The 12449-nt window shown below is 44.1% G+C and overlaps 1 long non-coding RNA gene across 1 annotated transcript; it reads right to left on the reverse strand.

The window, feature by feature from the left end:
- Positions 1-3871: 3871 nt before the first annotated feature.
- On the reverse strand, positions 3872-11810 carry LOC127619921 (uncharacterized). The gene is made up of 5 exons (XR_007967643.1): positions 11670-11810; positions 11460-11528; positions 6181-6249; positions 5865-6039; positions 3872-4255 (listed from the first exon to the last, which is right to left on the reverse strand). It is a non-coding gene; the product is annotated as an uncharacterized LOC127619921 (long non-coding RNA).
- Between the last annotated feature and the right edge of the window lie 639 nt (positions 11811-12449).

Raw genomic sequence — 12449 nt, forward strand, 5'->3', positions numbered from 1 at the left:
GGTACATGAATGAATGCGTTAGTTCTGTCGCATGTAGAGGACTGCAGGTTCCACAGCAGGGGCTGGGGATGCCAGATTGTGCCCTGCGCCTGAGAGAGGAGATACCATGGTGGGCTCCATAGCATCTCCATCATTTCCGGAAAAGATGGCTGGTCGGGCCATTTCGGTGCAACTAATAACACCGATTACTTGTCCTCTCGGACTTTGCATATGACGGAGGGGATCAGGCATATCAGAGGCCATTTGTGTGCCATTGCATCCTGTTCCCAACGGGGCTTGGGACTTCCAATACCAAAGGGAACAGTGGGTATTCTTCACTGAGGCAAATAGATTGATTTCTGCTTTACCGAATATTTCCTAAATCCTCAACACTATTTGAGAATGAATTCTCCAAGTGCCCGGTATCACCCTTTGGCGTGACAGTAGGTCCGCGCTGTAATTCAGGTGGCCTGGTACATATGTCGCTCTCAGGGAGAGGAGATGACACTCGCTCCATAGGAGGAGTCCCAATGCTTTCTGAAACAGCTTCAGTGGAAGTGTTCTACCCAGTTTTAACTGAGACAGACATTGTGGAATGGCCTGAATGCGCACGCTCGTGAGGTGCACGCGCCTGCTCGTGGAGTCGAGGTGGACTCCCAAAAAGGAGATTTTTTTTGGCAGGAAGAGAGTGTGCTTTTCGGCCAGTTTACATTGAGGCCCAAGCTGTTTAGATACTGAAGCAGTAAGACTCTGTGCTGGCATAAAAGTGCCTCTGATTGCGGCAGTAACAGCCAATCGTCGAGGTAGTTCAAGATGCGTATGCCACTCAGTCTCAGAGGGGCGAGAACAGCATCGATGCACTTCGTGAATTTGCAAAGAGCCAGAGACAGCCCAAAGGGCAGGACTTTGAATTGATAAGCTGTTCCCTCGAATGTGAATCTAAAAAACTGGTGTCATACAATTTGGATATGAAAGTACACATCCCTCAGATCTATCAACGCAAACCAATCATGTGGGCTTATATGTGACAAGATCCGTTTCTGAGTAAGCATTTTTAATTGCCGCTTTATAAGTGCGTGATTTAAATGTCTCAGATCCAGGATTGGCCGGAGTTCGCCATCTTCCTTTGGGACAAGATAATAACGGCTGTAAAACCCTTTTTGTGCTTGACAATTTGGAACAATCTCTATCACGTTTTTCACGATGAGATTGTGTATTTCGGCTCATAAAACGGGCGCGTCTATGGATGAAACCCTGGAAGACAGAACGCCGTGAAAACAGGGTGGCCGGCGTGCAAATTGGATCGTATAACCATGTTCACCACAAGTCTGCGTAATGGGACGGGGCAATTTGGTTTGCTCACTGTATGATATAATGTGTTGCTCACCATAGGGAAGCAGTTGCGCATAATGTGTGTGCTTTGAAGAGGAAAAGGGCTCTTTTTTGAGAATGTATGAGCATCTCATGCATTTGCAACAAGGGTTATTTTCTCTCTAATCGAGCCTTCTTTGGAGCACTGGAGGGAACCACGGGCTCTGTTTTCTGCTTCAAAGCATTGCGCCCGTCAGGAGTGCTTCCGCTGCGCGGGAGAGTTCCTCCCTTCGGTGCGAGGTGGGCGCTGGTGCGGCTGTTTCCGTCTGGACCACAGCTTGCGTGGCTTCGCTGGTGGCTTGGCAGGGGCAGGTGCTAGCGCTGAGTTAGCGGCCATGGGTCTTTTAGCCAGGCACTGGCTTGAGATAGAGCGGGGGCGAGCCATTTGCACTATGCTCTGTTTGGGTATAAAGTGTCTTATGGCTTGTGACTGCTGCTGAGTTTTGACGTAATGCTCAGCAAACGTATTCACTGCACCGCCAAAGAGGCCGCCTGGAGACACTGGCGCATTCAACAGAGAGGTTTTTTCTCAGTCACTCATCTCCGTGAGGGTCAGCCATAAATGCCACTCCAGGACAACCAGGTTGCCCATGGACTTGCCGATGGTCTGCGTCGTGACTTTCGTGGCACGCTCTTTGAAAGTCTCTGGATCATAGCCTTGCTCGTCCATTTGTCTGGGGAACTTTGCTTGGAATACCTGGAGCACTGCCAGTGCGTGGAGTGCTGATCCAGCTTTTCCTGGTGCCGAGTAGGCTTTTCCCGCCAGTGTAGACGTCCATCTACACGGATTAGAAGGATGTACAGGGCTTGATTTCCACGCCCTGTTACTCATAAGACAGAAATATGCCGCTACCGCCTCCTCCACAAGGGGTAGTTGGGATTCTTTTCCCCATGGTCCACATTCATGAGAACGGCATCACTGCGTGTGCATGCTGAGAAGGGCGCATGCCAGGACTTAGATAGTTTGCTGTGCACTTTGGGGAAAAACGGGGCAGATCTGTAGGACGCGGTCGCTTGACGGCATCCAGACTGCAAGAACCACTCATCAAGGCGAGACTGCCCAGGTTCCTCTGGGGGAGACCACTCGAGGTTGAGTTCTTCGACCACCCTTGTAAGGACAAGAAGCATCTTCTTGTCAGTGGCAAGTACACGGTCCTCGCCCTCGTTCCTCAGAACTAGGGCGATTCGTGAGCGAAGTGACTTGAGACTCATGTCCTCACAGTGAGAACAGTCTGTCTCCATGAGAGCTGACTCTGCATGGGCGCGGCCCAGACAGAAAGTGCAGCTCTTGTGTTTGTCTGATGGTGGGATGTGCGCACAATGAACACTTATGGAACGACATCTTGATAAAGATACGAACACGTAAGTGAATCTTTTAGTGATCTCTGCAGAGAATCATGATGCTGAAGTCCGTTCACCAGTGAGGCAAAGAGATGTTTGCCGGAGCATGGCAGGGGAGATGAGAGACTTTTCGCTGCCATGAAGGAAGAAATTCTGAGGAAATGGTGTCTGTGCACCTGTTTTTATAGCGGTCAGTTTCACGCCAAAACAGGCAGGGCTCAAACACCATAGCCAATATTAAAATATTGGCATTATTATACAGAGGTTTCACATAGGTCGTGTATGGAGGCACTCCCCATATGTGTAAATACGCAATGTCAAGTGAACTGAGTCGTAAGAGACCTGTTTCAGTCAGAACTCAATTTTGCATTTTGACTTTGTAGGGCAGTGCTTTATGTCAAACAGAATAAATTGTCATAATTTAATATTATATATTTACTTCTTAAAGTAGTTCCCATCTGTGTCAAATTTTATGATCTTAATCTTATAGATCTCTCCATTTTTACTTTCATCGTTTTTGCCTCATATTATTTCTCTCCACTTCGTTCTTGCATTCGTGGGGGACTCTAATTTGTCTTTAAGGCTGTAATTCAAATGTATCTAAAAGTGTATAGCATTATTTTGTTTCTTATTGAAGGAGGTAGTATACAACCTCCATTACTTCAATCTTATGAGTGAAAATAAATTTCAAAGCAGCTGTACATGAAATTATGCTATGAGAAATCAATTAATATAATGCTAATAATAGTTTTGTTTAGAACTATTAGTGGTTAAAATGTGTAAACTACACTGTAAAAAGTTTGCTGTAATTTTTACAGTAACTTACTGGCAGCTGGATGCCAGTAAGTTACTGTAAAATTATTTACAGTAATATTACTGTATTTACATTTACAGTAATATTACTGTATTTTCATTTACAGTATATGTACCGTATTTTAATTTACAGCATATGTACTGTATTTTAATTTATAATTAATTTAAATGTTATTTAGTTAAGATTTCATTTGTATTTTTTTTTATTAATATTTTCCACCTGTAAGAAAATCTAATTGTAGCAACACCCCCCCAACCCCAAAAAATCACAATTACTCATGCAGATTTTACATTTATTGTCTTTGTTGAACATTTACTTAGTAAAACAAGTTCCAATGTATCTGTAATGTAACAAAACTTACACATTTTCAAAGTGATACAAGCCAAAATAAAATGCAATAAAAAAATCAGTGTAAAGGTTTCCACTAAGGAAGACACGGGAAACAGCGTTTTGGCTTCAAAGGTAACACTCTTTAATTTACACTCTTTTAGACTTTCACAATGTAACAGTTCCACCACTTCTTCTGGTGGCTATGTGGCAGCGGGGGTGTGGTCAAGCGCCCGCTGCCACAATCAGTTTGTTGTTACTTTTTAGTAATTTTGCCAATAACAATCAACAATCTCTCTGATGAGAGATGCTACAGGGAGATTCAGACTGATGCTTTTTCTTTGCATCCTCTATCCAGATTTTTAGCTGATGTGTGACTTTGATTGCTATTTGGTGCCATCAGGGTTGATTCTCAGAATGAACCTGCAAGCACAAGAAAAAATAAATTATTTCTCATAGCAGTGTTTCTCCAACTATTGTTGGGGTCAATAAAAGCAATATGTACTGAATACCTACAGGTAAAGTGCATAATTAGTTGATGATCCATGACATTCAAATCACTGAATCATTCAAATCACCATTACAACAAAATATATTTTGGGTTACCTTATGCTGCAACCCTCATTTGGAAAAAAAAAATACAATTTAAAAAAATATATAAAAAGATTTATAGACTCACTAATTAAACTAACCTATATGTGGGAAAAAAGTATAGCAATGGGGGGAAACTCAAAGAAAGGCCCTAGCTGGCCAGCACATGCATACGCAGGATGTTCTTACTTCGAGGCAACAATTCTTACCACTGAGCTGCCCTTTTTCAGCCTAGACAGGTTGGCATTACAACAAAATCACTGTCCATTTTCCCACCAATACACTTCACATCCCTCATTTACTAAATTGACGGTTAATATCAAAATGAGAATCAGAATCAACTTTAATGGCCAAGTATTTGTACACATACAAGGAATTTGACCACAGTTATTTTCATTGCTCTCAATGTGCTTACACAGGATTTATATTTGATCAATAAAATATATATCAAAGTGGATTGACCCTAACCCTAACCCAAATTAGGAATATAAATTCTGCGCAATTTGTTGCCACACTGTCATTTAACAATTGGTGCTACGCCCGTTTCACACATACTCCGTTTGCGGTGCGTATACGGTACAGGAGCAGCACGTGCTATAGTGCTTTCACATATGCTGCGTTTGCAGTGCGCTACTGATCTGCAGTTTCTGTGTGCCACAAAATAAAAAATATATTAGTAATTTTTATTTTAAATCCAAACGTTAACTTTGACATTGTTTATGACATTGAAACAGTATGAAAATTTATTTTAATCATTGTGATTCTTTGTTTTACATGTAGTTCGAGTTGTTGACAGAAGAAAAACTATCGCGCTATATCTTTTGCTAAGAAGGAGAAGAACGAGATGCATTTGGGTTCACTCAGTCAACCGAGGCAGGAGACAGTTCGGTGCTTATTACCATCTTGTCTCAAAACTTCGACTTTACAGTGACCGGCACCTAAAGTAGCCTACTTTCGGATGAGTGCCGAACAGATGGATAATGTTCTTTATCTGTTTGGAGCAGACATCACAAGGCAAACCACAACGTATCGTGCGTCCATCGAATCATATATGATGGCATTTTGCAACTTTCTGGACTATAATCATACTTTTTTTTTTCTTGACCCTGTAATTTAGTAACTGTAGAACACATTAACTGTAATTATGCGTATTTGATGAAATTATTACAGTTTCTTGTCAATCTATGTCTATTTTAATGTGAACAATGCGCTGCCACTTTAATTCAGTGCGGTGCAGCACAGCAAATATAGACTCGGTGCGTAAACGATCGCTGCACTGCTGTATACGCACCGCAACTGGAACGGATCGACGGACTGCATCCGCGTGCAGTCTGAAAGCTCTAACCTGTTAACATGGGTACGGAAACAAATACGCACTGCAAACGGAGTATGTGTGAAACGGGCGTTATGCTGCTTTTTAAGTATTTAATGATGTACGGACATCTGAATAAACTCCAGTGTACTGGCCGCCTCTTCCTGGTACTGCACATTGAATACATAGTAGCAGCCAAACCGGACAGCTAATGCTGATGAAAAATCTGTTAGCTCCTGCAGCTGGATGATGACGCCGCCCTCCATAGTTAGCATCCATGTTTTTGCTTGGAGAACAGAATCTCCTGTAACAAACACCATCACAGCAACTTTTTAGTATTGTTCAGCCTATGCGTAAGATCTTAAAGCTGGTGGTATACAGACCCACCATCTGATCATAATCTCAGCCATAGTATCAATTAATTTAATTATTTTCATAGCCTTACCAAGTGCAATCACCTTGGGATGCTGGGAACAGTGAAGTTTCTCTCTACATCTGCTGGAGTTGCAGTGACCTAAGTGCAGCAATTAACAAACAGTAGGAAGAAATTCATTAAATATATAGAGAACATACTTGTGTCTTTCTTTACAATACTTTCTAGGCTCCTCTATAGAGGTTATGCTTACATGTCACTATGTGTTATATCTTGTGATACAACCCCTTGACCAGCTCACGTATGTCTGCCTATCTTGCGATTCACAGCTAAATTCCATATCAGGCTTATTACCTGTAAAGTTTGATTTTTGAATGATGCAAATAAAATGGTGTTGTGTATTGAGTTACGGTTGTAACCTGTAGAGGGCGACGTAGCTCTCTGGGACTGTATGATACGCAAAAAAAAGAGAAGAGAGGAGGGATAATAAAAAAAAGACTTAAGTGAAGTTGATTCTAGTGTGTGGCTCTCGTCTGTTCTGCTGTGACTATTACAAGATAAAATATAACAAATTGGCGACGAGGATGGCGACTGCCGGTGTGCCTCTTCCTGCGTTGTTCCTGCCATGCAGTGGACAACCCACTATCCCGTTCGATATGTGGATGAAAATGTTCGGGAATTACCTGCTCGCGATTCACGCGGAGGGGGATGACTGGCCCGATACGAGGAAGCGTGCAATTCTCCTACACTGCTTGGGCACCGAAGGCCAACGTGTATTTTATACACTCACCGAACGTAGGTACAACCTATGATTCAGCAGTGGCTGCACTGCGTGCACACTTCAGTCCAGCAATAAATGTCGTGGTGGAACGACACAAGTTCAGGCAAAGAGTACAGAGACCACATGAGACTGTAGCTGAGTATGTGGGCGCGCTACGTGAGTTAGCTACTACGTGCGGGTTTGCTGGTAATACAGATGAGATGATACGGGACCAACTTATTGAGCACGCTAGCTGTGTAAAACTACGTGAGAGACTGTTAGTACAAACTGAGGCAGATCTCACTCTGGATACAGCAGTAAAGTTGGCGTGTCAAGTGGAAGCAGCTATTGGACATGCTCAAACTCTAGCTTCGGAGCCGCATGCTCCAGTGCACGTGGTGAAGGCAAGACCGAAACGTCCATTCAGAACCAGAGCAAAGAGCAGTTACTCTGCAGAGCCTGCAGCAGCACTGAGACAGGATCAAAGCTGTTTTAGATGTGGATCAGCTGCTCACATGGCAAATGCTCAGGACTGCCCTGCAAGGAAAGTGACATGCCGAAATTGCAATAAGGTTGGACATTTTGCCCGTGTATGTAAGTCCAAACAAAACACAGCCAAAGTAGGAGAAGTGGTTATTCTGGAAATGAATACGGTGCTGAATGATAGAGAATGGACAACGAGATGACAAAATTACATGCACATTAGCCATAAAAGCAAAAGCAACTTCCCGTACTGTGGAGTTAGTGGTGGATACTGGATCGGCGGTGTCAATCATTCCTGAGCACCTCTACAGAACGCACTTCAGTGGTGTTCCGCTTTCTGAGCCAGAAAAAGGTTAGTGACTTACACCAAAGCTGACGTTCCAGTGCTAGGTTGCATGTTAACTACAGTGCAGTATGCGACCATTACAGTACCAGCTACACTGTACATCGTAAAGACAGGCACGGCTTTGCTGGGAATGGACTTATTCAGAGCACTGAGACTTTCTATTGACAACAACAGCGTGCTCTCACCTCGCGGGTCCAGTAACAGAAATCAGAGAGATCAAAGCCGAATCTGTGACTGGGGAGAAGCTAGGACTTGCTAAAGGTTTCATTCACCGTGTAAAAGTCAGGGAAGACGTCCAACCTGTTCAACAAAAGCTGCGGAGACTTCCACTTTCTGTTAAACAAGCTGTTTCTGCTGAATTGGAGAGATTGTTAGAAATGGATGTAATAGAGAGGATTGACGCATCTCCATGGGTATCACCCATCGTTGTCACACGAAGAAAGAATGGTGCAGTGAGAATGTGCGTGGACTTACGTGAACCAAACAAGGCGGTAGTGATGGACAGTTACCCACTTCCACATATGGATGATCTCTTCTCTGAAATGTGTGGAGCGACTGTGTTCTCCACCATTGATTTAGCAAATGCTTATCATCAGGTGTTACTGGCAGAGGAAAGCAGAGATATGACTGCATTTATAACGCATCGAAGGGCTGTTCAGGTTTCGTCGGGTTCCATATGGACTGTGTTCAGCTCCAAGTGCGTTCTCTAAAATGATGTCTCTGGTCCTGAAAGACCTCAAGGGGTCCAGAATTATCTGGATGATGTAATAGTCTATGGCACAGGAAAGGAGGAGCATGATCGTAACCTGCAGATGGTGCTTGCTGCGCTAAAGGAAGCTGGTCTCCAGCTCAACAATGAAAAATGTCACTTCAACCAGACAAGCTTACGGTTCCTTGGACACACCATCTCAGCTCAGGGTTTGCTGCCAGACAAAGATCACCTCAAGGCTATAACAGCGGCTCCAGCGCCTAGCGACGCCACCACACTGCGCTCATTCCTGGGGCTCACAGCCTGGTACGCAAAATTTGTGCAAAACTATGCATCTCTGGTGGAGCCCATGCGAGACTGCCTGCGTGACGACATATTTCAGTGGACGGCAGCAGCACAGTCAAGCTTTGACACGGTCAAGACTCGCATTGTAACCAGTTCAGCGCTATCCGTCTTTGACCCCAGCCTTACTACGATCGTGTCTACAGATGCCTCGGATTATGGGTTGGGGGCCATACTGACACAAATGCATGCTGATAACACGGAGCGCACAGTTGCTTTTGCCTCACGTTCACTTACCCCTGCCGAACGAAAATACTCCATTGTGGAAAAGGAGGCGTTAGCCTGTGTGTGGGCTGTGGAAAAGTGGAGGACGTTTTTATGGGGGACAAGATTTACACTGCGTACAGACCACCAGGCTCTGACTACACTGCTACACACAAAAGGACTTGGGCGCGCAGGAATGCGTATTGCCCGGTGGTCAGCCAGACTCCTTTGCTTCACGTACGACGTGGTGTATCGTGCAGGAGCACAAAACTATGCTGCTGACTGTCTCTCCCGTCTGCCTCTACCATCAGAAGAGAATGCGGAGGCAGTGACTGAACCCGAACTTGTAGCTCTGCTGGATACAGAACTGAAAGCTCTCTCAGTGAAGGACTTCGCTGTGGCATGTGAAGCATGCCCAGAGCTTACTGCCATCAGGGCACAGATGAAAAAGGGGTGGCCTAAAACAGCAAAGTCTCTACCTGCAGTGCTCAAACCCTACTTAGCTACTAGAGATGAACTCTCAGTTCAAGATGTGACAATATACAGGGGCCCTCACCGACGGCTAGTGCCTGTGGCCCTGAGAAAACAGCTGGTGGACCTGGCACATGAAACTCACCAGGGTGTTGTGCGCACCAAGCAGAGGCTGCGTGATTTATACTGGTGGCCCGGCATGGACATGTTGGTGCAGGACAGCATTAGTGCATGTGTGACCTGCCAGATGAATGATAAGAGCGCTAAGACGCATGATGCTCCACTTCAGCCAGTTTCACTGCCAGACGGTCCATGGCAGAAAGTAGGAATTGACATAGTCGGGCCGTTTGAGTCAGCGAACTGGGACTGCCGCTATGCAGTGACTCTGATTGATTATTATACAAAGTGGCCGGAGGTGGCTTTTACACATTCAATCACAACCACGGCGGTCACTACCTTCCTGTCTGCTGTGTTTGCCCGCTCGGCAACCCCACAGAACTCATTAGTGACAATGGGACGCAGTTTACCTCCAGCGAGTTCACAGAATTTCTGGCAGTGAGAGATATTATACACAGGAAAGTGTCTTTGTATTACCCACAAGCAAGCGGAGCTATTGAACGCTGGAACCGCGTTCTCAAAGAAACTCTTCTTACTGCTGAGCAGGAGAGGAAACCGTGGAAATCATTCATACAGGACTTCTTGCTTACATACCGTGCAACCCCACACAGTACAACAGGAGTGTCACCATATGAACTCATGTTCAATAGGAAAATGCGCACAAAGGTGAACATCGGTCCAGCAAGCAAAGCTACTCTGCTGACAGAAAAACAACTGCGCAACCGTGTCATCTCTAAACAAAATGCATCAAAACTTTACACAGATGCGAGGAGAGGTGCACAAGTACCAAAGATCAAAGAGGGAAGCCTAGTAAGAGTACGGAAACCCTTCCATGTCAAGAAAGGACTGTCAAAGTTCCATAGACCTGCCAGGGTGGTACGGAGAGCTGGTGCAAATGCGTATGTGCTGGAAGATGGACGCACTTGGAACGCTACTCATCTTTCACTGGTTCCTGACAGGGTAAAAGATACCATTGACAGTTCTGTTCCGGTACCTGAATCGGGACCTGTACAATCCTCCGGTGATGTGCGGATGCCTGCCAGGGTCAGGAAAAAGCCTGCATGGCTTAATGATTACGTACAGTAATCTTTCTCATGGTCTTTGGGGGAATCTAAAAAAGGACATTGAAATGTCACTGAAAAAAATAACAATAATCTGAATGTTGTTTTGCTTGTGAATTTGTTTGTTTTAAATTCACTTAAGTTTAACGCTTCTGTTAGAAGTGTGATCATCATAAGGTTGCATGTTATAGCCTACTGTTAAATGGTTACAACTACCGGAAAAAAAAAACTAATGTTAAAAAAAAAAATATAAACATTTAAGTTTGTATTATATTACAACCGAGGTCTAAGTGATTTAAGAGACGACGTAGTCATTTTGATTTTACCTGGTAAGCTCCTAAACAAGAGGGGAAATATGTTGTGTATTGAGTTACGGTTGTAACCTGTAGAGGGCGACGTAGCTCTCTGGGACTGTATGATACGCAAAAAAAAGAGAAGAGAGGAGGGATAATAAAAAAAAGACTTAAGTAAAGTTGATTCTAGTGTGTGGCTCTCGTCTGTTCTGCTGTGACTATTACAAGATAAAATATAACAAATGGACCCTCAAATGCATGACACATGTATACAAAACAGGAATAGTCTTTGAAATGTCAAACTATGATCCTAATTACAATCAATATTCTCTAGAAACAGCTGTTTAAATTAGCATTAATACTTACATCAGCCAGCCCTAGGTGTGGATGTGGAGGTGAGTGTGAGTGTGAGTGTATGTATGTCTGTTTATGTGTGGCCCTGCGATGGACTGGCGACCTGTCCAGGGTGTCCCCCGCCTTTCGCCCAATGTTAGCTGGGATAGGCTCCAGCGCCCCGCGACCCTGTACACAGGATAAGCGGTTGACGATGGATGGATGGACTTACATCAGCCAAAAGATAGAGTGAATCCTCTCTCTCTCTGAAGTACGTCATTGTGGTAATCACCGATGAAAACTGCAAGGTCAAGTTGGCAAATCTAGAATTAGTCAGGTTCATATTTTGATATGGTGGTAAAACCAGGAAAGCGTTCACACAGATAAATGACATTATTTGCACACAAATCGTGCGGTCATTTTTACAGTAACCACTAACTACCCAGATAGCAATAAGTCGGCGGTCCGCTGGCGGTGCTCCGGCGGCAGTAGAAGCGGCAGAATGGCGATATCGTAAACACGTTTGACGGCGCACCGCCGGCGGCAGCCGCTTTTTAAAAGCGACAGCCGCCTTCCTACCGCCTTCGTTCCGCGGCCGGCCCGCTGGCTATCCGCCGTTATATGGAAGGCGGACCGTCGGAGGCAAACGCTTTTTTCGAGCGATCTGCCACCGCTTATTGTAAATATATATATATATATATAGCATGCAGTTTATCAAGAATAATGATTGATCAAACCAGACAAATTTCCATTTGGCGTTTTAATTCCACATTTCAAAGTACAGTAACTGTCATTGAAACAAGATGTCAGATCACTGAAATATAAATAACAGAAAAATACAAACATTATATACACACACACACACACACACACACATGTTGTGTTTCCATGTTTTATGGGGACTTTCCATAGACATAATGGTTTTTATACTGTATAAACTTTATATTCTATCCCCTAAACCTAACCCTACCCCTAAACCTAACCCTCACAGAAAACATTCTGCATTTTTACATTTTCAAAAAACATAATTTAGTATGATTTATAAGCTGTTTTCCTCATGGGGACTGACAAAATGTCCCCACAAGGTCAAAAATTTCGGGTTTTACTATCCTTATGGGGACATTTGGTCCCCACAAAGTGATAAATACACGCTCACACACACACACACACACACACACACACACACACACACACACACTAAAGAACATGCAGGTTTCCAATT

This window comes from Xyrauchen texanus, chromosome 26, assembly GCF_025860055.1.
Source record: "Xyrauchen texanus isolate HMW12.3.18 chromosome 26, RBS_HiC_50CHRs, whole genome shotgun sequence".
In the NCBI taxonomy this organism is placed as follows: Eukaryota; Metazoa; Chordata; class Actinopteri; order Cypriniformes; family Catostomidae; genus Xyrauchen; species Xyrauchen texanus.